General features: G+C 37.8%; 1 long non-coding RNA gene across 1 annotated transcript in view; it reads left to right on the top strand.

Moving 5' to 3' along the window:
• Positions 1–24,985, top strand: part of Gm12648 — a 337,451-nt gene that overhangs the window by 273,111 nt on the left and 39,355 nt on the right. The window contains exon 4 of the long non-coding RNA XR_001784347.1: positions 5,910–6,038. This is a non-coding gene — a long non-coding RNA (predicted gene 12648). The remainder of the gene's footprint in view (positions 1–5,909; positions 6,039–24,985) is intronic.

Raw genomic sequence — 24,985 nt, 5'->3', positions numbered from 1 at the left:
GCTCTTTTCTGACTAAAATTATAACCTAAGATAACCTATTTATTTTAACCTACATTCTGCCACATTTCTGGTTACCTATACTCAGGTACTATGCATCTGTCTTGCTATATCTTCATGACAAATTACCATGCCTAGCTCTATCCCAGAATTATCTCTCCTCTTGGATGTTCTACCTATTTCCTGCCTAAGTCATAGGCCAGATGCTTTTTTAATCAACAGATATGCATCCATACAGGACCCAAGATATTCTTTCTGCATTAAATTATGGTGGACTGTGAATGAACGAGGTTGTTAGAGACAGTTGTCCAGTGACTCTGAGGTTAGAATTACAGGGAAAAAAAGAGCAAGGCATCTGTCTTAGCTAGAGTTTGTATTTCTGCAGAAAGCACCATGACCAAGAAGCAAGCTGGGGAGGAAAGAATTTATTCAGCTTACACTTTCACATTGCTGTTCATCACCAAAGGAAGTCAGGATAGGAACTCACACAGGGCAGGAACTTAGAGGCACAACCTGATGCAGAGGCCATGGAGGGGTGCTGCTTACTGGATTGCTTCCCCTAGCTTGCTCAGCTTGCTTTCTTATAGAATCCAGGACTACCAGCCCAGGGATGGCACTCCCTCAATGGGCCCTTCCACCCTTGATCACTAATTGAGAAAATGTCTTACAGCTGGATCTCATGTAGGCGTTTCTTTAAGGGAGGCTCCTTGCTCTGTGATAACTCAAGCTTGCGTCAAGTTGACACAGAAAGCCACTCAGTACAGCATCATTAAATATTGTGAAAAGGAAATGAAGGCAGAAGACTCATCATTGGAGTCATGTTAGTCAGACATGCTGTTTCTGTGCCAACTCAGATCTTTTTAGTGAAGATTTCCTCTGGCTAAACATTTGGCCACTGGAGCTAATAAACTTGTCACTTATTTCATTATTTGCTGTTTCCTACTGCATTACCTTGTTAAGATACTTAATGGTTTGAAACTCCATTTAACAACCTCTTTGAAATAATACTCATATTTACATAGTGAGCTTTAAACAATAATAAAGTGTGCTAATGCATGTGAAAATATTCAAGGAGCTCTCTGGTACTAAACGAGTTAGTTCTCTATGCCACTCAGGAAAGTCCTGAATGGGCTGTATGTAGTTGAATGGGTGTTTCTCACTCAGGAAAGTTCTGAATGAGTTGTAGGTAGTTGACTGGGTGTTTCTTTTTTCATAGAAGGCAAGACTATCTTTTTCTGGATATAGGTCCTTGACTTGTGCTTATTTTGTTTCCTATGTGGTTTCTTGTGACTTTAGGCACTTCCTTAACTCTCAATGTAAGAGCTGCTTTTCACTTAAAGGTGACAAAGAACTAATTAGCTAGTGGAATTAGAAGCCAGGCTTTACATTAATGTAAATATTACAGTACATAGATGAAGTACTTTACTGAGAGGATCCCATGACCACAGGTACACAGTGTTTTTTTTTTTTTTTAATTAGATATTTTCTTTATTTTCATTTCAAATGTTATCCCCTTTTTTGGTTTCCCCTTCTAAAACCCCCATCACGTCCCCATTTTCCTTCTTCACCAACCCACCCAGTCCTGCTTTCTTGTTCTGGCATTCCCCTACACTAGGGCATGGAGCCTTCACTGGACCAAGGGCCTCTCCTCCCATTGATGACTGACTAGGCCATCTTCTGGTACATATGTGGCTGGAGCCATGGGTCCCTCCATCTGTACTCTTCTGTTGGTGATTTAGTCTCTGATAGTTCTGGGGGTACTGGTTACTTCATATTGTTGTACCTACTATGGGTCTTCAAACCCTTTCAGCACCTTGGATCTTTTCTCTAACTCCTCTACTCGGGACCCTGTGCTTAGTCCAATGGTTGGCTGAGAGCACCCACCTCGATATACAGTGTTTTATGAGCAAAGGCCTACATAAAAAAGTAAGGTGGTATTTTACCTATTTGTCTTTATAAACATGAAATGACCTTGATTTTCAGAGACTGATTCAAGAAATGTTGGGTGGTCCACTTATTAAAAGTTTTATGAATGCTATTATAAGAACCTAGTATTAATCATAAACGATGCATCATATAGTCATATGACATTTGGATGAATTTTACAGAAAAATTTGTACCCATTATTTATCTCTTTTTATGTGTGTTTTAATGAGAAATCCCTGTGAGTTATATTCCCTAAAGCTGAATAGACTTGTAATTTCCCCTTTGCAACTCCAAGTTAAAAGTATTACAATAGCAAATACCTTTCATTTTATCTTATACTGCCCCTTCTACAAAGGCAAATTCTTGGGATCCCAATGGTATGGGATTGCAAAATGAATGTTTGTTTCCCGTTTTATTCTAAGAATTGTATAGAGATTATTAGTACGTGAGTTTTGGCTCTTAAGAATAATACACAAGAAATTGGGATATTCTGTCACACAGTAATTTGGAGTGGTTAGAAAATGAAATCTTGATTATTTACTATGAAAACTGATAAAAGGGGCTAGACAAATGTCCTGCTTTTTTCATACCCCGTGAAAGGTATTCTAACCCTTAGAGCCACCCACACAGACTCATCTGTTCTTAGTGCTATGTAAATTTTTATTAATTAATTAAACAGCAGAAATGCAGGGCTGTACTTAAATTTCATGAAAAAATTAATTTCACTTTTGACTTATGTGGAGCTACTAAATGCAGGACCTTACATACCCATCGAAGGGAAAATTAAAGAAGTTACATTGTCACAAATGGTTACTAAGTTTCAGTCACTTTGGACTCATCATCTCATTTGTCCTCAGTGACAACCTTTGCCTCATGAAACTAGCATCTCTATTCGTTGGTGGGACAACTGAGGCTTAGCTCTGACAACAAAACGTGAATGATTACAGTTACACCACAAAGTCCAGATTTTTTTCCCCCACAATGCAGTCAATTCTGTAACTTACTAAAGAGTCTTCATAATGTGCAATTTTCTGTAACTATTCTAAATACCTCAGTGCCCAAGTAGAGCATACGAAGAAGGAAAAAAAATAGCAAAGCCAAATTCCCTTCAGAGGAGACATTCAAATCCATGTGGCGTGTGCTATTCTTTGTGAGCATGGCTTCACAGTGCACCCCAGCCCTGTGCAACTCCATTCAGCTCAAGATGTATGGAATGAGTTTTATGTTTTAAACAATTAGACTTGACAGAGCTATTGTTTCTTTCTTGTTTAATATCCCTCAGCTCTGGAGCCAAGCCAGAGTCTGTACTCTGTCTCTAAATTTAATTCTTATTCCTTCTACATATCACTTATTTGTCAGAAGAGCAACTTAATAGCATTTGTTGCTCCAGCTCAAGGGTTTCTGGGTTATGTCATTTCCCAGATGACCTGCTTAGCTCAGAGGGAATATAATTTTTTTGTCTAACGGTCGGGGGGGGGGGGGCTTCTATCATTGGAGATCTTCTTTTCAGTTCCTGGGGTGTGCTGTAAATGTCATGGGATGACATAATTTATAGATGTTGTTTCTTACAAAGGCGTAAGGCTGCTATAAATAGGAAATAAGTCCAGAATAAGGATAGTATAGAGCATTTAATACTGGCTATGGGTTTGTAACTTGTAAGTCTGGAAAGTCTAAAGCTCCAAGGGAGATGGAAAGGAATATGGAGGAGAAAATATGTCTCTATATTGTATCATTTCAATTTACTCTAATCCAAAACAAACTGGCCCTCATTTCTGTGATCAAGTAAAATTGGACTAGTAAGGTACATAACCTTGAGAAAGTCACTTCACTTCCCAAGGCCTCAGTTTCCTCATGTGCTAATAGCTGCTCTTTCCTCATTATTCTTGTTTGCCGATGTTTGTTATGAGAAGGCAATATATTTCATTTGAAAGATACTTGCTTTAATATCTCAGAGCACGTTGCAGTCTTGGCTCTGTGACTATTTAGCTCTTGGGATGAATAACTGATTCAGCTATTCTGGGTCCCATCTGAGTCATTGAAACTAATTTTGAGGGTTCTCTTGTTAATTTATATTCCATGAGACTGAATACAATCTCCTTTGTCATATTCATGTCTTGCACAGAGAAGCAATCAAGACACACATTTTGTTGAGTTTAATTGTCTTTCTTTACTCAAATGGTATACTGCTATGGTTTGTAAACTGTTACTACATACATATGCAATGGATTTCTATGGCAGAAGAAAGATATGAGACCAGAAGGAGAGTGATTATAAAATTCTTTTTTTTTCTGCAACATGAATATCTCTTTGAGTGTCTTAGAGAAGTTTCTGGCAAGATTTCAACTGGTGTGTGATTTATGTTTGTCAACTTGCAGCAAAGAAAAATTTCATTAAGCTAACATTTGTTGAGATCTGTTGTAAGCATATATTACTGTTTGCTAAATATTTTGGTTTCCTTTTCCATGGTGCCTTCTCTATATGAGAAATCCTCACTTGATTAGCATTAAGCTTTGCCATGTGACTTACCCTAGCTGGTAAAGTATGAAGAAAAATAAGATGGATCATTTCCAAATGGAAAAAAAATTACAAGAGACAGTTGTTTGTTACTTTGTTTTCTTTCTCTCTAGTATAAATCCAGTAATGTTTCCAGGGGTTGATGGGGGTAGGGTGAGTGTCGTATTGGCATGGAACACATCAAGCTATTTTGGGGAAAGCATGTGTGTAGTATGAATGAAGGCTTACCTTTTGTCATTACAATATGACTATTTCATTTTTATTTTTTACTGCATTGTAGTCTGGTCTACTCTATACTATGCTTACAACTGAAAAGATTCAAAAGATCTTGAATTGGAGACCAAGTCAAACAAACCCTGGGTCCTTTGAATTGTCTTAACTATAATGATGTTCAGCCTATATTGTAGTATGTGATATACACCACACATGCATATATCGAGGTGAGGGGCAACCGATTTGTGATTAGCACAAGCCCTTTTAAAAATATGCATTTAAGTTGATAGTTCATAAATTCACAGAAGTGAAGCTGGCTAAGAGGCAGGAGGAAGGAGCTCATATTGTAAACAGCCAACTCTAGTCCAGAAGGAGGTAGGATAGGTCAAGGGAACATTGAATAATATGCTACTAAGTATGGCTGTAAGGTAGAGCAAAGAGGGAACTGGCAAGGAGTGTGGCCAGGGTAATGTCAACAGTACCATCAGCATATACTAGCTCTGTGTCAAGTGCTTTATATATATTTTCGTCATGATTATTATTATCATTATTTTGATTGAGCCATAGAGGGGTTTAATAACTTGCCTGTTGCCACACAGCAGGAATACAATTTTATCTGAAGGGCAGCAGTAAGTCACTGAACAGTGTGACACATGGAAGGAAGCCTTGTGACCAGACTTCCACTTCAGAAAGATCACTCTGACTCTGATCCCCACTTCATGATTGAGCCCAGGTTTGTGGATGTATAGGCCTTAACTTCTGCAGCTCGGTTACCTGACTCCACTAAGCAAGGCAACAGAAGAAAGGAAGACAGCTGGAGTGCAATAGGGGAGTGATACATTTTGAAGGACTTGGAATGGAAGATACAAGGAAATTAAGATTGTGGGCCTCAAGATATTAAGTTTGCTAGTAGTTTTAATAATAATGTAAGTGTAATAAAATGATCCCCAAGTGAACTCTTATGTCTAATTCAAACAAACAGTATGCTATTGCATCATTATTTTGAGGATTTCAATTTGCTTTTGACTCTAATATAGATAATATACTGGGCAAATTAGAGACAAAGCCAAAGTTCTTTGAAGCAGATCCAGCTGGTGATCTCTGCATCCTTCCTTTTTTGTTTGCTGAGGCTAAATAACAGCGATTGTGATTTGTGTTTTTCTTCATCATAAGGAGGATCACCTATTGACCAAGAGGGGAAAGAGCGCTTCATAAATGACAATGACATTTCTGACAATTGTTTGTCTTCTGTCCATCAGAGGTCTCTGGAGACTGAGACCTGACTGGAAAGGTCCCCAAGTCAACATGGCAGAGACTCTGATTAATATGGATGCTTTCAAGCTTCAGTGAGACCTCTTCTTTCAACAGAATTCAGAGGGAAGCTGAAGGTATTGTTGATATTTATAGTTTCCTCCCCACAATCTCTTTTCGATGCTATCCCCAGAGTGCCTGATACCTGAGCTTTTGCTCCTGCCCTTCTAACTCCTCCTCTGTCATCTTTCTTCATTTCCTTCTTTGCTTATACCCTTGGTTAGCTCCCCTTCTTCTTTTTAAACAGCCTGTGGCTGCAGAAAATTACATGTTAGAAACCAGCTGACTGCCAATATGCATAAGAAGATTTATTGCAACAGGGAAAGGAAGTTATGAGACAGAGTGTATATTAATCTTTCTTTTTGTTTTGGTCTATAAAGACCCAGGCTTGGGTTCTTGGGGACTTTTATTTATATGCTTTAAAGAAAAGCAGTTAGGTTAGAAAAGGAGATATGGGGGATGATAGAGCAAGATTTATGGCTCATACATCCATGAGTACAGGTTTGCTTGGCCATTAAAACTTTTCCCTAAGACACAGACAAGGTTCCATTCTTTGAGGTGCTACTGCATCTTTTGAGTATCACTAAATTCTTAAAGGTAACATTGCACCCTTTGAGGTACCACAGCATGTTTTCAAGTACCAGTGCATCCTTTGAAGTACTACTTACAGGGCAGCTTGGCAGAGATTTTCAATGCTGTTCTTCTCAAACAAGCTGCCCAAACACAGAAATTATCAGTAAAGACTAGAGCAGGTTTAGGGATAGTACCCTGAATTTTCCTGAAATAACCAGTAATGAGTTGCTGGCTTAGATAGCTCTTTTTATAGATCTTGCAGCAGCTGGATCAAAATCTAATGAAGATGTTTGTGTCTGACAATGGCAGGCCTGCACACTTCTATCCTGCTTCTTGAGTGCACAAATGCATTTCATTTGGGAACATGAAAGGCATATTTAGCGACAACTGATGGTTCTTTGTTTTTTAATTCCCAATAATGTCTTCAGTAAGTGCTTTTGTTAACATTTTTGCATTATACAATAGGTGACACAGGAAGATAATTGGTGTGCTGAAAGCAATTAAAGAGTTTATATCCAACTTGTTCTGCCTATTAAATGGATCCATTCGGCATGGAAGCACATTAGCATCTTTACAGTGGAACGGATTGTGGAAATAGGTTATTCACGGGGCTTGTGCATCTTGCTCCTGCTGCAATAAGACATATCTTCAAGATTGTAGAAAAAAGGAATGAGCCATTTTTCTCCCCTTGGAACTGTAAACAGAAGTAAAACTATTAATAGATGCTGTAGCTAATCCCAAGAAGCTGCGACTGAGAGATTAAATAATGTCGCAAAGAGAGGAAGCTGGAATGAAAGGAGGGGAGGGAGGGTGGAGGGAGAAGGGAGGGAGGCAGTTCCCTGATCACAGAGCTGAGTTAGACAAGGACAAGCTGAAGGACTCAGGCTGATCATAGGATCTAATTGCTATAAGGGGAGATTCCTGTTCTTCGAAGAGTCTATATTACTTTGTTTCCCCAGTCCAGTTTCAATAGGAAATTTTGTGTTTTATTTTCACAGTAGTAATCAAGATTACTTTAAACAGAGGTTGAATGCCATGGAGATGCAGCTAGGCCTGGGGGACAAATCTGTGAACTGAAAACTCTATTTACTGATAAAAAGAAATAGCGAAGGAGGAACCCTTTGGGTATGTGTACAATATAAGAGCAGAGCCCTAGTTTTTACTGCCAAATATAAGGAATTATAACTAAAAGGGTTGGTATATAATTAAATCTTGTACCTTGCATACTGGAAGTGATTAGATGGCCCTGTTTTATTACTACTAATGCCCTTTGTCTTAGTTTAATCCTCTGCTCTATGCCGGCTTTGAAGCATTGTGATTCCAGAGGTTTGGTCAGGGTCATCCCATCTCTTCAGATCTTAGTAGGAGATGTGAGGTTTGTGTTATTGGTACTATTCAATGCTGTTTAAAGTCTGGTGCATGGTCACTACCAACATTCTCTAGATACCTGGAAACACAAATTTTTGGCTTTATCCCAAGCCACATAACCCTGAATCTCTAAGGCTGGGGCTTAGGAAAACATTTTAATGCATAGTTGGACTACAGGCAATTTTTATGCTCACTAAAGTTGTAGAAATAATATTTTTAGAGTTGAGAAATTTGGGCTCAGGGTGCTTGAGTCCTGTGTGAAAATCACAACCACATCATAGAAACAGAACAGAGTTAGCCTTACAATATTTTAAACCATGTTCCAAACTTGTGTTTTCTTAGAATCATTGGTATATCATATTCTTTGTAGGGACTAGAGCTTATGAAGTGTCTGAAAATGGTCTCATGTTAGTGAATGTGATTGAAACTGCTTAGAATTCATGAGGGTGGAGGTTGAGCTAATTTTTCTTTTGCTCTGATTGGGTGCTTACTAGCATGGTTGAGGTCTACTGGGCCTCTTTTTGGTGTTAAAAGAGACAAGTAAAACACACATTGACCAATATGTGTTCCAGAAGAAGAAGGTGGGGGCTATGGCATCTATTTCATGTGTAGAGGAAGTGGAGAGGACTGAATGTCAATTCTCTTTTAACATCCTTATCTTCTACTGAGTTCTCAGGGAAGGAAGGGATCATGGTGTGTTATAAAAGTAAATCTCATTTATTTATGTTGGCAGTGAAATCAGTAGTGAATTAACCTAACTCAAGGTATTCACTGTGTGCATGAAAATGTAAATCAGCACCTGAGGAAATAGGCTTATTGCTCTCTAGCCCTATTGACTGTCATTCTGTATCCTTGAATAAGCATTAGCTCAGACCTTTGGTATTCAGCCGGCATTGAGCACTTAGAGTGGGATGCTCATTAGTATATAATTGCTTTTACTGGCATTAGTTAGCTTTCATTTCACTTTTCTCACCTTCTCCTTTTGATAGTGTAAGGAAGTCATGACCTAGAGCTTGACATATGGTACTCACTCAGTCAAGGCTGATATTCATACCAAAATTAATACTGGCATGGTATACTTGAAATGTTGAATGAAGGATTTCAAGGGAGAAGTATGTGTGAGGGAGAACCTTTGGTACCTTACAAGTAGAGGTTTTCAACTTTGAGTCTGTTATTTGCTACTTTGTATGCAGTTGGACTCATGCTTAGCCTTTCTAAATTTAAGTTTACTTTTGGAAAATAGGGAGAGTGCTTTATAGCTCATAGAGTTGTTGTACAGATTAAACATAAAATCACCATACATTAAGTTTATGCATGATCGCCTGGGTTTATACCTATTGTCTTGATGTAATTATTTGTACAATTCTCTTTTACTCTGAGTTAGTCCTAATTTGAATGATAAATTATAATTACAAATAAGTCATAAATTATATAAACTCAGTAGATTTTTCTCCATAGAAGATGAAAGCCTGAATGTTCAGGGCTATGCTTTATTTGCTACAGTTTCTGAAAAGCCTGTACCCTCTGTGTTGTTGACATTGGCAACCTTATTAATTAGTAATGGCAAGATCCCAGGGCAAAACTTTTGGTTACATTTGAAGAATCAAGTGTTATGTCATTTGAGGGTGGTAAGGCTGGACCACTGCTATATGTTTTAGGGAGTTCCAAAGAAAATATTCAACACAGCAAGGTTGCAGTACATTTGCTGAATGCCCACTTGGTGCCAGGTGCTCTATGTTGCAAGGACCAAAGAGACATTCTTAGCCACAACTTACAATGGGGTGCCTTGGACTCAAGTCAAGAAGAATTTTTAAGAGCATACATATGACCAGATGATATTCCAAAAGTCAAAGTTTTTTTTTTCCTTTCTCTTTGTTGTAGGTGAATGCTTCCCTACAGCAGTGCTTATGTGACTTTTGTGATGAAGAGTTTTAAAAGCACATGACATGAATAAACCAATCCGTTCAATATCATTCTCAGCTTCCTATCTTGGACAGGTCTCAGAGTAGAAGTATTTTGTATTAAGGAAAGAGGATATTTCTAAAACCAACTGGACACTTCTTAGATTTTAATGTTTCTCACTTGCCTGTCCATCACAGATGCATCTTTTTATAGTTCACTGAACAACCCTTATATTAATTGTTGTTATACTGAAGTTTCTGTCAAATATCACAAAATGAGGATTATTAAGTACCAGAAGGATTTATTTTGGGTCTGGTATAGATGGGAGAAATGGAAAGAAAAATGATTTTCAGATGAGACTCCTTTCAGCTCAGAGAGAGGGGGATATTTGTAAGGGAACCTGTTTTTCCCTTTCTTCAACAACTTTCAGTTAATTCTGACCTGCATTAGGTAGATAAAGATAAATGTGAATTTTGAATTATATTTAATCTTCATTAAAGCAATTATCTCTCTTAATGAAGAATTTGCTGGGTTGTGGTTGTGCAATGGAGTATAAAATCCTAAGTGAATAAAATCAATTTCATTTCAGGCTAGCTTTTCTGTCCATTAATAAACAAGGCACAGAAAATACATTTGCTGTGCATCATACAGACTGCTCACAGCTCACAGAAAGCCAATAACACTTACAACAGCAGGACAGTTGGCTCTCCATTGCTCACCCTTCATTTTTCAAACTAAAGGGAAACTTTCACCCTAAGGAAATTGTAGAAGTTTTCATACTGGGATTGTCTTATGAGGCCCCACAGTGAGACAACTGTGGGTAATGTCTCATACCCAATCAACTGTCTGATAGAATAGTGTTTGTGTTGTGAAATGTATTTCATCCAACTTCTCTGCTTTATTAATCACACAAGTCTGAATTAGATTCTGGCATGCTCATGTTTTCTAAAGAATGAAATTTCCTTATTTATTTCCATGCTGTTACAATGGAAGGAAACAGACTGGGTCTAAATAGCAGTGTACTGTAGTGTGAAGTGATTAAGTGAGCTGTGCGTGCCCTTCAGGAGGAGGATAATGGGAAATTGGTGCCAGCTAGTCCTCATTGCTACTGGTGGAAAAGAATAGAGCATGTCAAAAAGGATAAAAACTCAGTTATATTTTAGTGCAGACTCAGGAATTTATTATTTCAAATAAACCTTAAGATTTATTTCATGAACTTGGTGTTAATCATAAATGGCCCCAACTCAACAATAAAGAGATGCCCACTATTTCAATGGATTAAATAACAACATTCATGTATCTGTTTTCTCCAAGAAACACATCTCATTTACAAAGACACCAGAGGATGAAAGAATGGAAGTCAGCCTCTCCAGAGAACAGAAGCTGAAACTATGATGGCATAGTTATACCTGAGAGAGTAGATTTCAGACTAGAGAAGATCAGAAAGAAGGCCCCTAGGTTTTAATAAAGGGAGTAATTCATTAATATAATAACTATAAATATATATGCATTAAGTACTGAGGCTACCAATTTCATAAAATAAATACTAATGGGAATAAAAATATCTTAAAAATTCTTTTACATAATGGGGGGTGACTTCAGTAACATACACATATTTACGTAAATTATTCAAACTAAAAACTTGAGAATTAGATTATATAACAGAACAAATAGATTTATAAGATTCATGCAGAATATTCTGTCCAGCAAATGAAACATATACAACATCAGCCCCTGGAATATCTCTGAAATAGTCACATTTTAGTCCACAAAATAAATCTTAACAAATACCCAGAAATTGAAACAAAATCTTTGATCGTATCAGGTCACAGAATTAAACCAGGAATCAATAGCAAGATAAGCAAAGAAGCTTGGAGAATGAATGATGCTCTCTTCAGTGAACAGTGGTCTTTGAAGGAATGGGGGACATGTTAAAATTCCTGTAATTAGATGCAAATGATAAGTAGCCCAATGGGCTGAAAGACAACCTTTGTATGGAAAAGTAAAGGATTAATGACAAGCTTATTTCTCTTCCTCATCAGAACTGTAATATAGCAAAACCAAACCACCCCTAAACCAGAATAGCCTTGTACCTCATCCCTGATAAGGGTAGCTATAATGCCTCATAATAGGTAGTGCCACAATTCAGTCAATGCATACACACTGTGTGTATTGAGACAAGAATTCATATGCTACTTGTTATTAAATTGCATTGTACATTTTATGAGCTAGGCTTTGTGCCAAGTGCTTGCATTATTAAATAATAACTGTTTTTAGACACTCTTACTCTTTTCATTTTGTTTGTGAGGAAACTAAGGCACAGGGCAATTGAACAACCTACATAAGCTATCTACCTGGAAGAACTACGCCATCTTATTCTAGAGACCACACAGTTGACTGCTACACATACTTTGTTCCCTTATTTGAGTGTGACCAGGTTAATATCAATAAACCCATCAATACTTTAGCATCTTTCTCCATAAAATGAGGTAATGTAAAGCTTAGTAAGTTCCTACTCATGTGCAGGTTAGCTATGATGTCATTTGTTGGACACTGGGTGTGAGGGAAAGAGGGAGTGGGAGAAAACCCTTGTCTAGCTAGTGTTCCAGTACTCTGGGCAGGTGGATGCAGGAGGACTGCTGCATGCTTTCCACATGGCTCTGGGAGGGTGTCTGTCTGTGGGAAAGTCACTGGACCCCAGCTTGGTGGGGGATGGAGGTACCAGGTTCTCAGTTTCATGGATCCCAGACACTCCTGAACACTGTGGAAGAGCTGAGAACAAATGCCCCCCCACCCCCCGGGGCCGCTCAGTCAGCCCTGGGAGGATGGGAGGAGAGGGCTTGTTGGATGGTTCCTATGCTGATGAGAGTCCTTGGTCTGATCTGTGGCTGAAGCTCAGGAAGGCCTTCCAGTGAGAGGCTAGATGCAGCTTATTAGGGGAAAACCTATCCCATCATTCAAGCATGGCAGGCCTTGATAAGCAGAGACAGAATAAGGTTTTATAGCTTTATTGTAGAAAGGCAGGGAGAAAGAGAAGGTAGAAAGAGGGAGACGGGCCATAGCCAAGTGGAGAGAAGGGGAAGGGCAGAAGAGAAGAGGGCTAGAGATGAGAGTAAGAAAGGTGAGAGCTTAAAAGAGAGCCAGGAGGGGCCAAGCAGCTCCTTTTATAGTGGGCTGGGCTATCTTGCTGTTGTCAAGTAACTGTGGGGAGGAGTATACCTGGCTATAGTCCCTGTGGGGTGGAGTCTAGCCAGAATGCCAGAAGCTTGGGACATTGTCTGCATGATTTACAATCACAGAATTATGGAGTTGAGGGCTCTTTGTGTGTTAGGCATCTGTAGCTGGGAATGTGGCTCACTGTTCTACCCTTTGTAGAGTTTTCTACTGGGTTTCCAGAACAAGCCTCATTCAACCAAAATATGCTGCCTTTCATGGCCCCTCAGTTATTTGCAATGAAGACCATTCCTCTATTCTATGTATGAAGAAACTGGCTCAAATACATTTTATAGCTGTAAGATCACAAAGAATGTAAGAGATGGACAGTTTCAGACTTAGTTCTTCTTGAGCAGAAGCAGATGCTGCTCTTATTGCATTGTCATAAGGTTTTGAGGGATACTATTAAGAGGCAAAGGATGTAAAGTATTCCATGTTTCATGGCATGTGATACATTCAGTATGAGTAAAATCTGCTAAGGCTTATAAAAATGCTTAGAAAAGATTTTTTTTTGGTACCTTGGTTTGATGCTATCAGAGGCAAGAGATCTTATCAAGAGGACATGCATGCAGAATGCTGATCTATTAGTAGCCAATGGTGATGCTACTGCATGCCACAAGACGGGAAAGAGATACAAATTGCTTAATTACAGAGCCATGGGTCACTTTGTTCCAGAATTCTTGGCATCCGTGGCTATTAATGGGCTCAGCTGGCAAGCTGGTTTTGAAATCTGCTTTTACTGTGAGAAAGCAGCATAAAGACATAAAAGATATAATAACATTATGTACTCACTTACTATGCCAAGCACTGTATAGAAGATATTTGCCGCAGAGTAATTTTTAAGGAAATAAATCACTGCAGACAAATTAGCCTTATTCACTCTATAAAGTCATCTTATCTTTCCATCTTTGTCTCAATTCAATATTACTCCCCCCAAAGTTTGAACAGTGAATCCAAATCCATAATTTAACATATATATGTATATATATGTCTATATATTCATATATACACACACACATATATATACATGGCACTGTTCATTTTTAAATAGTTACACAAACGTATTTCAGTTTCTTCTTTTTGTAGCCAATCTCATGTTAGTGAATTTTTTTAGCTATTAACATTTCAGTAGCTTATTTCTATATTGCACTTCATCCTGGAAATATACATAAATTTATTGACAATTCTATTTGGGTGCACTTAAATAGTCATAGTTTATAGTGGGACTTTCTGGTGTTTAAATAATGACACATAGACTTATTAATTTTTATTATAGCTTAGGCTTAGCTAGAAAGAATTTCAGTTAGCTCAGTCTAAATTAACCCAACTATTCGGGCTCATGATCTGACACTTGGGTAATTCACTAGCACATTCTTTGTGTATCTAGTCATGATGGAGACTTAGCTTATCTGTTTCCTGGCTATTGTGAGTAGTACTGTCACGAGCATCATTGTGCATTCATCTTTCTGGAATAATTTCATTCCCTTTGTACATATAGTCATTAATGGGAATTGCTAGATTATATATTAATTCTATTTTTTTTGAGAAAGTTCCACATTGTTTTCCTAATGGCTGCTTTAATACTTATCCCAACAAAATAATTTCTCTTTTTCCCACATTTTCATCAGTCTTTTTTATTTTGGACAATATCTATTCTGGCAGGTAGAAGATTATTCTATGTTAACTTGCATTCCTGGATTAGTGATAATCTTCATTTTATATTTATTTTATTTTACACTTTACTTCCTCTTCCAAGAAATATCTATTAAAATGCTTTGCCCGTTCAAAACACTTTGAATTGGGCTTTCTACTTTGAGTGACCTTTTTTACACACTACAATTCCAGTGCTCTTCTTCCTGGTATCATAAAAGTCTGTTTTTTTAAAATTATTTTATTAGATATCTTCTTCATTTACATTTCAAATGCTATCCCAAAAGTCCCCTATACCCTCCCCCTACTTTGCTTCCCTACCCACTCACTCCCACTTCTTGGCCCTGGAGTTCCCCTGTACTGGGGCATATAAAGTTTGCTAGACCAAGGGGCCTCTCTTCCCAATGATGGCCAACTAGGCCACCTTCTGCTACATGTGCAGCTAGAGACACAAGCTGTGGGGGTACTGATTAGTTCATATTGTTGTTCCACCTATAGGGTTGCAGACCCCTTCAGCTCCTTGGGCACTTTCTCTAGCTTCTCCATTGGGGGCCCTGTGTTCCATCCAATAGTTGACTGTGAGCATCCACTTCTGTGTTTGCCAGGCACTGGCAAAGCCTCACAGAAGACAGCTATATCAGGGTCCCTTCAGCAAAATCTTGCTGGCATATGCAATAGTGTCTGTGTTTGGTGGCTGATTATGGGATGAACCCCCGGGTGGGGCAGTCTCTGGAAGGTCCATCCTTTCATCTTAGCTCCAAACTTTGTCTCTGAAACTCCTTCCATGGATATTTTATTCCCTATTTTAGGGAGGAATGAAATATCCACGTGTGGTCTTCCTTCTTGATTTTGTTGTGTTTTGGAAGTTGTATCTTGGGTATTCTAGATTTCTGGGCAAATATCCACTTATCAGTGAGTGCATATCAAGTGACTTCTTTTGTGATTAGGTTAATATACAATATATACAAAGAGCTCAAGAAGCTGAACTACAGAAATTCAAATAACCCCATTAAAAATGGGGTACAGAGCTAAACAAAGAATTCTTAACTGAGGAATACCGAAGGACTGAGAAGCACTTGAAAAAATGTTCAACATCGTTAATCATCAGGGAAATGCAAATCAAAACAACCCTGAGATTCCACCTGACACCAGTCAGAATGGCTAGGATCAAAAATTCAGGTGACAGCAGATGCTGGCGAGGATGTGGAGAAAGAGGAACACTCCTCCATTGCTGGAGGGATTGCAAGCTTGTACAACCACTCTGGAAATCAGTCTGGAGGTTCCTCAGAAAACTGGACACAGTACCGGTAGAACCTGCAATACCTCTCTTGGGCATGTACCCAGAAGATGTTCCAACTGGTAATAAGGACACATGCCCCACTATGTTCATAGCAGCTTCATTTATAATAGCCAGAAACTGGGAAGAACCCAGATGTCCCTCAACAGAGGAATGGATACAGAAAATGTGGTACATTTACACAATGGAGTACTACTCAGCTATTATAAACAATGGATTTATGAAATTCTTGGGCAAATGGATGTATCTGGAGGATATCATCCTGACTGAGGTAACCCAATCACAAAAGAAGTCATATAAGTCTGTCTTACATGTCTATTAAATCTAATAATCTCTGTCTGAGTGGAGTCTTTAGCCCATTTACATTTGATATGAATATTAATATGATTGAATTTAAACTTACCACTTGAATCTTGTTGTGACTCATATTTCATTTCCCTTTTACTCTTTCTCTGCTTTTTGGATTATTTAGTTAGCAATTTCATGCAATCATTTTTTCTGGCATAACATATTTCTGGGTAAAGTATACCATTTTGTCCTTTTAAAAAGTTTAGGACTTTTATTACACGCTTTAAAATTTTCACAGCTTACCTTGAAGTGATACATTACTTCATGTGCCATATAGTTATATAAAATGTATTTTCATGCTTAGGTTATTAAATGGCTGTATTAATTAGTGGGATTCCAAATGATCTAGTTTTTTCATTGTTCCTACTCTTGCTTCCTCAGTTCATCATCAGGAAAGCTGCCTTTCACTTCATCTCTTTTATATGCTTTATGCATTAGTTTTATCCCTTTATTTATCCAAAGATTCTAAATGCAATTATGCTAAACTTATTTTAAGACTTCTCCATTATTCCCACTTTATTCAGGTTGAATTCATCTTCCTTTTTGTTTAGTTCAATGCTGCTCTATATATTCTGAATGGCCTTTCCAATTTTATTTTTTTCCTATTCGTAACTCAAAATCCTTTACATCCCATGTGGGTAAGCTTTTATACCCAGCCCTCAGCCCTGGATTTCCAGTTTCAGTTTTACAATGATTGCCTGTATTTTGTTTTCATTTGGATCTTAAGGAAGATTCAGTTCTGGACCAGAATTTAAGGTTAGTGTTTTATGTGTGTTTATTTGTTTTGTTGTTTATAGTTTGGGGAGTTTCAAACATCTTGTATTGTAAAAGCACTTTATTTAGCTCTCTCTCTCTCTCTTTTTTTTTTTTTTTTTTTTTTTTTTTGAGGAAGCCTGCTTTAGCCCTGAATATAGCCAGTGATTTCTATGGCTTTTCCTGTATGAAAAGTGTGCTGCTGTTTCCAGTTACTCTACACTAGTTAAGTGTTTAGTAGCTTTTTCTACCTGCACACTTGGGGCCCAGTAGGCCCCTGGCTCAGCCCATCAATGAATTCCTTTTCTACTTTTGTGTGTTGTACTATACTTTATATAGAGGGCTAGGTATGTCTTTAATTTTAATTTAATTTTGAATATTTTATTTTCAATTTTTTGGAAGCTTAAAATGTAAATGTAGAATGGTATTTGCTTATAGTCTACTTTCCTTTTTCCCTCTAAGACAAATGATAAATGGTTTTATTTTTTTACACAATAAAAAAAAATCAGAAAACAAGAGGCACAAATGTACTTTACTCCCCAAGACTCTTATTTATGTTACATATATGCTTCATTTTCCCCCAACTCCATATAAATTTTCCTTTTCATATGGGAGTTTGAGAAGGAAAAAAATAAAACCAACTGTTGATCTGGGATGATCTACTCTGTAGGATGGCTGACAATAATTTTTAAAGTTGTATTTTACATTTAAATCGGAATTGGACATTCGAGCCAGGGAAGCAGGTAGGATAGCTGCAGATATTCCGCTCTTCCTCCTCTTCCAAATCCATTTTGTGCTCTGTAGCAGCACATGTGCTGCAGTCTCATTTCCCCCAATACCCTCACCTCAAGTGGGCTACAGCCTCCCTGTCCATTATCCTCACCTCCAGTGGAACACACTGATCTTCCCCTCTAAACCTCCTCTTCTACCTTTTCCCAGCCCCAACTCCAGCAGGCATCCCAAGGGAACCAGTCAGGCAAGCCTGCCAGGGAAGCATGTGGGCAACAGAGCAAATAGGCAAGCTTCAGAGCTTCACATGTCCTTCTTTCCAACCAACCACATCTTCCAAGGTCATCCACAGATCTGTAGCAGACTCTCTGCTATGGCCTCTTCACACTCTCTGCCCCCATTCCCAGTGCACTCAGTCGATCCTGGTGGGGTACTCTGCTTTCTTCACATGCGACCTACCCTAAGCCCTCTTCCTTCTATCTCCATTCCTAAATGTCAGCCCCCAAATACCTAGACAGGCATGCTACCTGAACACTCAATGGCCATACCTAACAGGATCCCAGGCAACACACCTCCTAAAAACAACTGAAGAAGAGGGGAACAGAGACCAGGGAGCAAAACACCCAACAAAGAGAAGAGCAGATACCAGTATCTAGAATTAAAATCTTCCCAAACACAGGTGCCTAGATACCAGCATAAAAACACAATCAGTAAGAGCCAAGACAATGTATCTCTACTAGAGCCCAGCAACCCTACCATAGCAGGCCTGGAAGATTGCAACATAGCTGAAACATAAGATAAAATAGCCTTTATGGATATGACAGGGGTCTTTATAGAGAAAATAAATAAATCCCTTTGCACAAGCAAATGGTGGAAGGAAATGAATAAAACAGTTCAAGATTTGAAAGTGAAAAATGAATCAATAAAGAAAACCCAACTGAGGAAATTTGGAAATGAAAATATAAATAAAGATGAATAGGAACCTCAGAGGGAAACCTCACCAATGGAATACAAAAGATAGAAGAATGAATCTCAGACATCGAAGACATGGAAGAAGAAATGGACACTTCTGTCAAAGAAAATGTTAACTATAAAACAAACAAACAAAACAAAACAAAAACCTGGAATGAAATATCTAGGGAGTTGAGAAACTATAAAAAAGACCAAATCTAAGAGTAATAGGAATGAAGGAAGGGGCAGAAACCTAGATCAAAGGCATGGAAACTATTTTCAACAACATCATAAAGAAAAGTTCCCTATCATAAAGAAGGAAATGCCTATCAAGGCACAAGAAGCATACAGATCATCAAGTAGACTGGTCCAGAAAGGAAACAACTCTCAGCATATATCAATCAAAACACCAGTGTGCACTACCCAAAATACTAAAAGCTGCAAGGGAAAAAGAGTTACATGTAAAGGCAGACCTATCAGAATAACATCTGACCTGTCAATGTAGGACTCTAAAAGTCAGAAGGGCCTGGATAGATGTTCTACCTATTCTAAGAGAGCAAGATGCCAATACAGACAACTATACAGAGAAAACATTTCAATAAAAATGGAGAAAATAGACATTCCATGGAACAAATGAACAAACAATCAAACACAATTCTAAGCAACACCTATTTACAAATCCAGGTCTACAGAAAAGTCTAGAAGGAAAGCTCCAAGCTAAAGAAGTTGACCACACCCAAGAAAATACAAAGGATACATAACCGTAGACAAGAACATCAAAAGCAGACCCCTCCCCCCACACATACACCTACAGATAAAGTCACATACTGAGTGAGCTTCACACACATAATAGTGAAAGACTTCAATACCCACTCTTGCCAATAGACACATCATCTAAACCCAAACTAAGCAGAAATACAGTGGAGCTAACTGACAGCATAAACCAAATGGAACTAACATGCCACTAAAACAAAAGTATATATCTTTTTCTCAGCTCTTCCTGGAATTTTCTCCAAAACTGAACACATACAAACCACATCTCAGCAGATAAAAGAAAATTGAAACAGCATCCTGCACCCTATCTGACCATCATGCATTAAAGCTGAATAGCAACAACAACAGAAATAACAGAAAGCTTACAAACTCATCAAGAAATAAATCACAGACTTTCTAGAATTGAATGAAAATGAGTTCGCAATGTTCCTAAACATAGAACACAATGAAGGCAGTTATAAGAGGCAAGTTCATAGCACTAAATGCCTATGAGATAGATAGATAGATAGATAGATAGATAGATAGATAGATAGATATAGATATAGATAGATAGATAGATAGATAGACAGACAGACAGACAGACAGATCCCATTCTAGTAACTTAATAGCACATCTGAAAAGTCTATACATAAAGAAGAAATCACATCCGAAAGGCATACATGACAAGGAACAATCAAAGTTAGGGCTGAATTCAGTTAAATAGAAACAACAACAACAACAACAACAACCACAACAACAACAACATTAAGAATCATTGAAACCAAGAGTTGGTTCTTTAAGAAAATTAATGAAACTGATAAACTCTTATCCAACTTAACTAAGAGACAGAGGGAAGAACCAAAATAACAAAATTAGAAATGAAAAGGGGATATAACAGCCTAAACTGAGGAAATTCAGAGACTTCTAAGGGCCTACTTTAAAAGGCTTTTCTTCATCAAATTGGAAAATGTTGAGGTTTTGTCCTTTGTTGCTTATTCTAATGTTAAGAGCTGGCCTCTAAGATCTGGAGTTCTCAAGTAGCCTCTGGGACCCTGACCCCCAACTGAATTTCAATTGGTGAATAAAGACCAGCAGCCAATAACTGGGGAGAAAAGAGACAGGTAGGCTTGAGACCTTAACAAGGAGATGGAGGAGAGAGTGAAGGCTGCCACGGGATAGAAGAGTGTGCAGGAGAGGAGAAAGGAGAGAGAGCCTTCATGGGATAGAGGCCAAGAGAACATGGCCCAGAGGGCTGCCTGGTTGGAGCTGAGAGCAGCTCAGATGAAACGTGGTAAAAAATAGCTTGGATTATGGATAGGAGGTAGATTGTAACAGCATGGAGGGTAGGCAGCTACCGAGCTATTGTGCTGCCTAAGGCATATTTAAAAATATAAAGGCTGTGTGTGTCTTTTATCCAGGAACATAAATGGTTTAAGGCAGGCAGAAACCCAGCACTTGGATTTCTTAATTTTTTTTTAACTATAAGAAATTCTAAAAGAAATGGATAATTTTCTTGATAACTAGTGCTTACCAAAGTTGTCAAAACCAGATAAACAATTTAAACAGACCTATAATCTCTAGTGAAACAGAAGGAGAAATTAAAAAGCTTCCAACCAAAAAAAGCCCAGTGCCAGACTTTTACCAGACATTAATAGAAGAGTTAAACACAACACTCCCCAAATTATTTCACAAAATAGAAAGAGGAGGACTATTACCCTGTTTGTTTTGAAGCCATAGCTACCCTGATGCCCAAACCACATAAAGACTCAATAAAGAGAATTGCAGAACAAATTTCTTATGAACACAGATGGAAAAACATATGAATAAAATATTTGCAAACCAAACCTAAGAGGACATCAAAAAGATCATTCACCATGATCAGGTAGGTTTTATCCCAGAGATGCAGGGATTGTCAACATACATAAATATATAAATGTGATCCACCATATAAACAAACTGAAAGGCAAAAATCACATGACCATCTCAGGAGATGCCAAAAGGGCCCTTGAAAAAAAATCCAACACTGCTTCATGATAAAAGTACTGGAGAAATTAGGGGTTCAAAAGATATAATAAAGGCTATTTGTACCAGGACCATAGCCATCATCTAATTTAATGGACAGGAATTCAAAGGAATTCCACTAAAATCAGGAATAAGACAAGCTTGTCTACTCTTTCCATACCTGTTTGATATCATACTTGAAGTCTAAGTTACAGCAATGAGACAGCTGAATTAAATCAAGGGGATATAAATTGGAAAGGAAGAAGTAGCTGGATACAAAATTCAATTATAAAAACCAGTAGCTTTCCTGTACACAAATGAAAAATGGACTGAGAAAGAAATCAAGGAAACTATACTTTTCACAACAGTCTCAAATGATATAAATAAAATATACTGAGGTAACTCTAACCCAACAAGTAAAGGTCATGTACGATAAAAAAAATCTTTAAGATGTTGAAGAAGAACCAGAAGATATAAAGATCTCCCATGCTCATGGATCAGTAAGATGAATATAGTAAAAATGACCACCCTAACAAAAGCAATCTAAAGATTCAGTGCAATATCATCAAAATTGCAACACAATTCTTCAAAGATCTTGAAAGGACAATTTTCAGCTTCATGTGGAAACAAAAATCCAGGATAGCAAAAACAATCTTGAAAAATAAAAGAACTGCTGGAGGGATCGTTACCATCAATTTCTTTCCCTAAGGGTTCAGGGAGCCTCATGGAAGGGGCTGTGCAAAGAGTGTAAAAGCCAGAGGTGAGAGAGGACACAAATGATATGGACAGTTTCAATGCACGTGTGAACTCATAGAGACTGAGGCAGTATGCACAGGGCTTGCATGGGTCTACACCAGTTGGAGTCTCAGAGCTGAAAGGCATGACACATGCCCCATCTTTAACTCAGAAGCTATCCAAAATTCATAACCACTTAAAAGTGAAAATTTAGTTTTCCCCAATAAAGTCTCACTGGGGAAACAAACTCCTCTTAAGGGTAGGTTGCATGCCCAGCATAAGATGGCCAACAGAAAAGGAGCTTAATGGCAACACTGGCAACAAGTTACTTGTGTCATAAGGTCTGCCTATCTATCTATCTATCTATCTATCTATCTATCTATCTATCTATCCATCCATCCATCATCCATCCATCCATCCATCCATCCATCCATCCATCCATCCATCCTTCTTTCTATCTATCTATCTATCTATCTATCTATCTATCTATCTATCTATCTATCTATCTATCTATCTATCTATCTATCTATCTTCTCCTCTATTCCTCTCTTAACTTACAGGTCCTTTGCCTGTATATTATGACTTCCAGTTTAGTGTTTTCATGAGATTATTGAGTGATTGAGTGAATCTCTCTGTATCCTGTATTTTTTCTTGGGCTCTTTTCCTTCTGTTTGTTTGTTTTCTTCAATTTTTGTGTTTTATTATTATCCATTAGAAGCTTGTTTTCCTTTTTCTTTTTTTTCTAATTAGAGACAGAAGGGTAGGTGTTGGATCTGAATACAAGGGGAGATGGGGAGGGCCCAGGAGAACTGAGTGGAACACTTGGAGGGAAAACTACAATAAGACCAGAATATGAGAGGAGAAAAAACCCTATTTTTAATAAAAGAAAAAAACTGAATTGGAAAAATAATTCCATTATACAGTCCTGCCATTCTCTCTTTGCAAGATAAGACTATTCAGTAACATGAGAAAATATATCCAGGACTTCATGGGGCGATCGGTTCTCTTGTAGTAGTGGCACCTTACATCTCAAGACTTCTGAACTCACTATTTTCTTTTATGGAAGGTACAGGGTTGGGGAGAGGGAATCGTGGAAAAATATTCTTTCAACTTAGAAGAGAGAGTTCATTTTCTTCTCTGAAGTTTCCCAGGATAATTCTGAGATGTAGGTAAGAAAACGCCTCATTTTAATTTATTTTTTTTCCCCCAGCAAATTCTAACACTCTTAGGAAAGCTCTTGAAATATGACACCTGCACCAGGCTACCTGCTCCTGCATTTGTGAATCAGTGGGTTCCTTTCAGAAGTGAATTGCCACTGCCTTTGCAGCAGTGTCTGAAGCTGCAAGGCATCCTGGGCCAGCTTTCTTTTCAAACAGATTTTGCATTCAAGGAATTTAGGCCATGAATTCTAGCAGTTTATGGAAAACAGCTTAAATAAAATGGGTGGGCAATATAATTTTCATTAAAGATGTAATTCAATGGTGAATAAAAATTTTGTGATATCACCTGATTAACAAGCCTTAAATAACTACCAAGTGCCAGAATTCTGGAGCCAGATTACTTGAGCTGGAATGGCTATATGACATTGTACAGTTTACTTAAACTCCGTGCTTTAATTTTCTTTCTTATAAAATGAAGTTTAAGATCGTAGGTACTTCATATGGGTGAGGTTTTTGTTGATTAATCAATATATGCAAAATAGTATTTATAGCATTGTTAGCAACAAATGATTTTAAAGCCTTTTAAACCATTTACTGTGTACAATAGTTTATACTAGGCACTAAGGACATGCTGGTGGGTCATGGTAGAAAAACTTGTTGCCAACAGAAATAACATGACTGTGGAAAAACATTGTAAGCCAATGGGGTGAATAAGAGAATTTAAATAGTAATAAATAGCATGAAGAAAATAAGATAATGCTCATAACTCCTAATACTGAAGTTGAAATTCTTAACTGAATTTTCATTTTATTATTGAGCAAAGTAAAATGTAAAAAAATGTACAATCTTTTCTTTGCTTCAAAATTTCTCAGAACTATAAGTAGTTTTGTATAAAGATGTGGAGATTTCCAAAACTTGAATACAATTCTGTGTGTGCCTTTTTTTCCCCTATGGGCTACATTTTCTACAAGGTTTCTCTTTTGAGTATTGAGAGATCACTTGGATTATAACGGTTTCTGTATGGATGAGATCACTTACTTCCAACCAAGATGAAGGTCAAGTCAATAACCAGTTTCTCATTCTTTATTTTACTTTACATGAACTACAGTTCGTTGATCTTAGAACTGGTCAGTCCTCAGATGAACATAATAGAAATTAGATTACTTCAAGGATATGTAAAAAATAGAGTTAAAACAACATGGGGTTATTTAATTTTGCCTCATTTGCTTTAAGGCTGGACTGCTTGGTTTCATTTGATATACTCATTAGATCCAAAGTGATAATACTTCTGATTTGACAATTTATTGCCAAAAAAGCCACTTAATAACAAGAAGGTATATCACCATTACAATAGGCAATAAAGCTATTTATTTCAGCACTAGAGTGAACAGGGGCCCGAGAAACCAGTAGTAGGCTCCCATTGTCAAGGTTTCCTGGACATCTTGGGTGTTCTCGCTTTTTTTTCCCCCAATTGGGAACACGCACTTAGAAAAACATAGACGTAGAAAGCACAATGAAGTCTTATGTGAGTCACCAATGCCCTCTGAGCATGTAGATACTTACCTGGTCTAGTTCTCGTCTCCTCATTGTA

The sequence above is a fragment of the Mus musculus genome, chromosome 4 (genome assembly GCF_000001635.26).
Source record: "Mus musculus strain C57BL/6J chromosome 4, GRCm38.p6 C57BL/6J".
NCBI lineage: Eukaryota > Metazoa > Chordata > Mammalia > Rodentia > Muridae > Mus > Mus musculus.
Note: the sequence above shows the minus strand (reverse complement) of the source record. Positions and strands in the feature narration are given on the sequence as shown.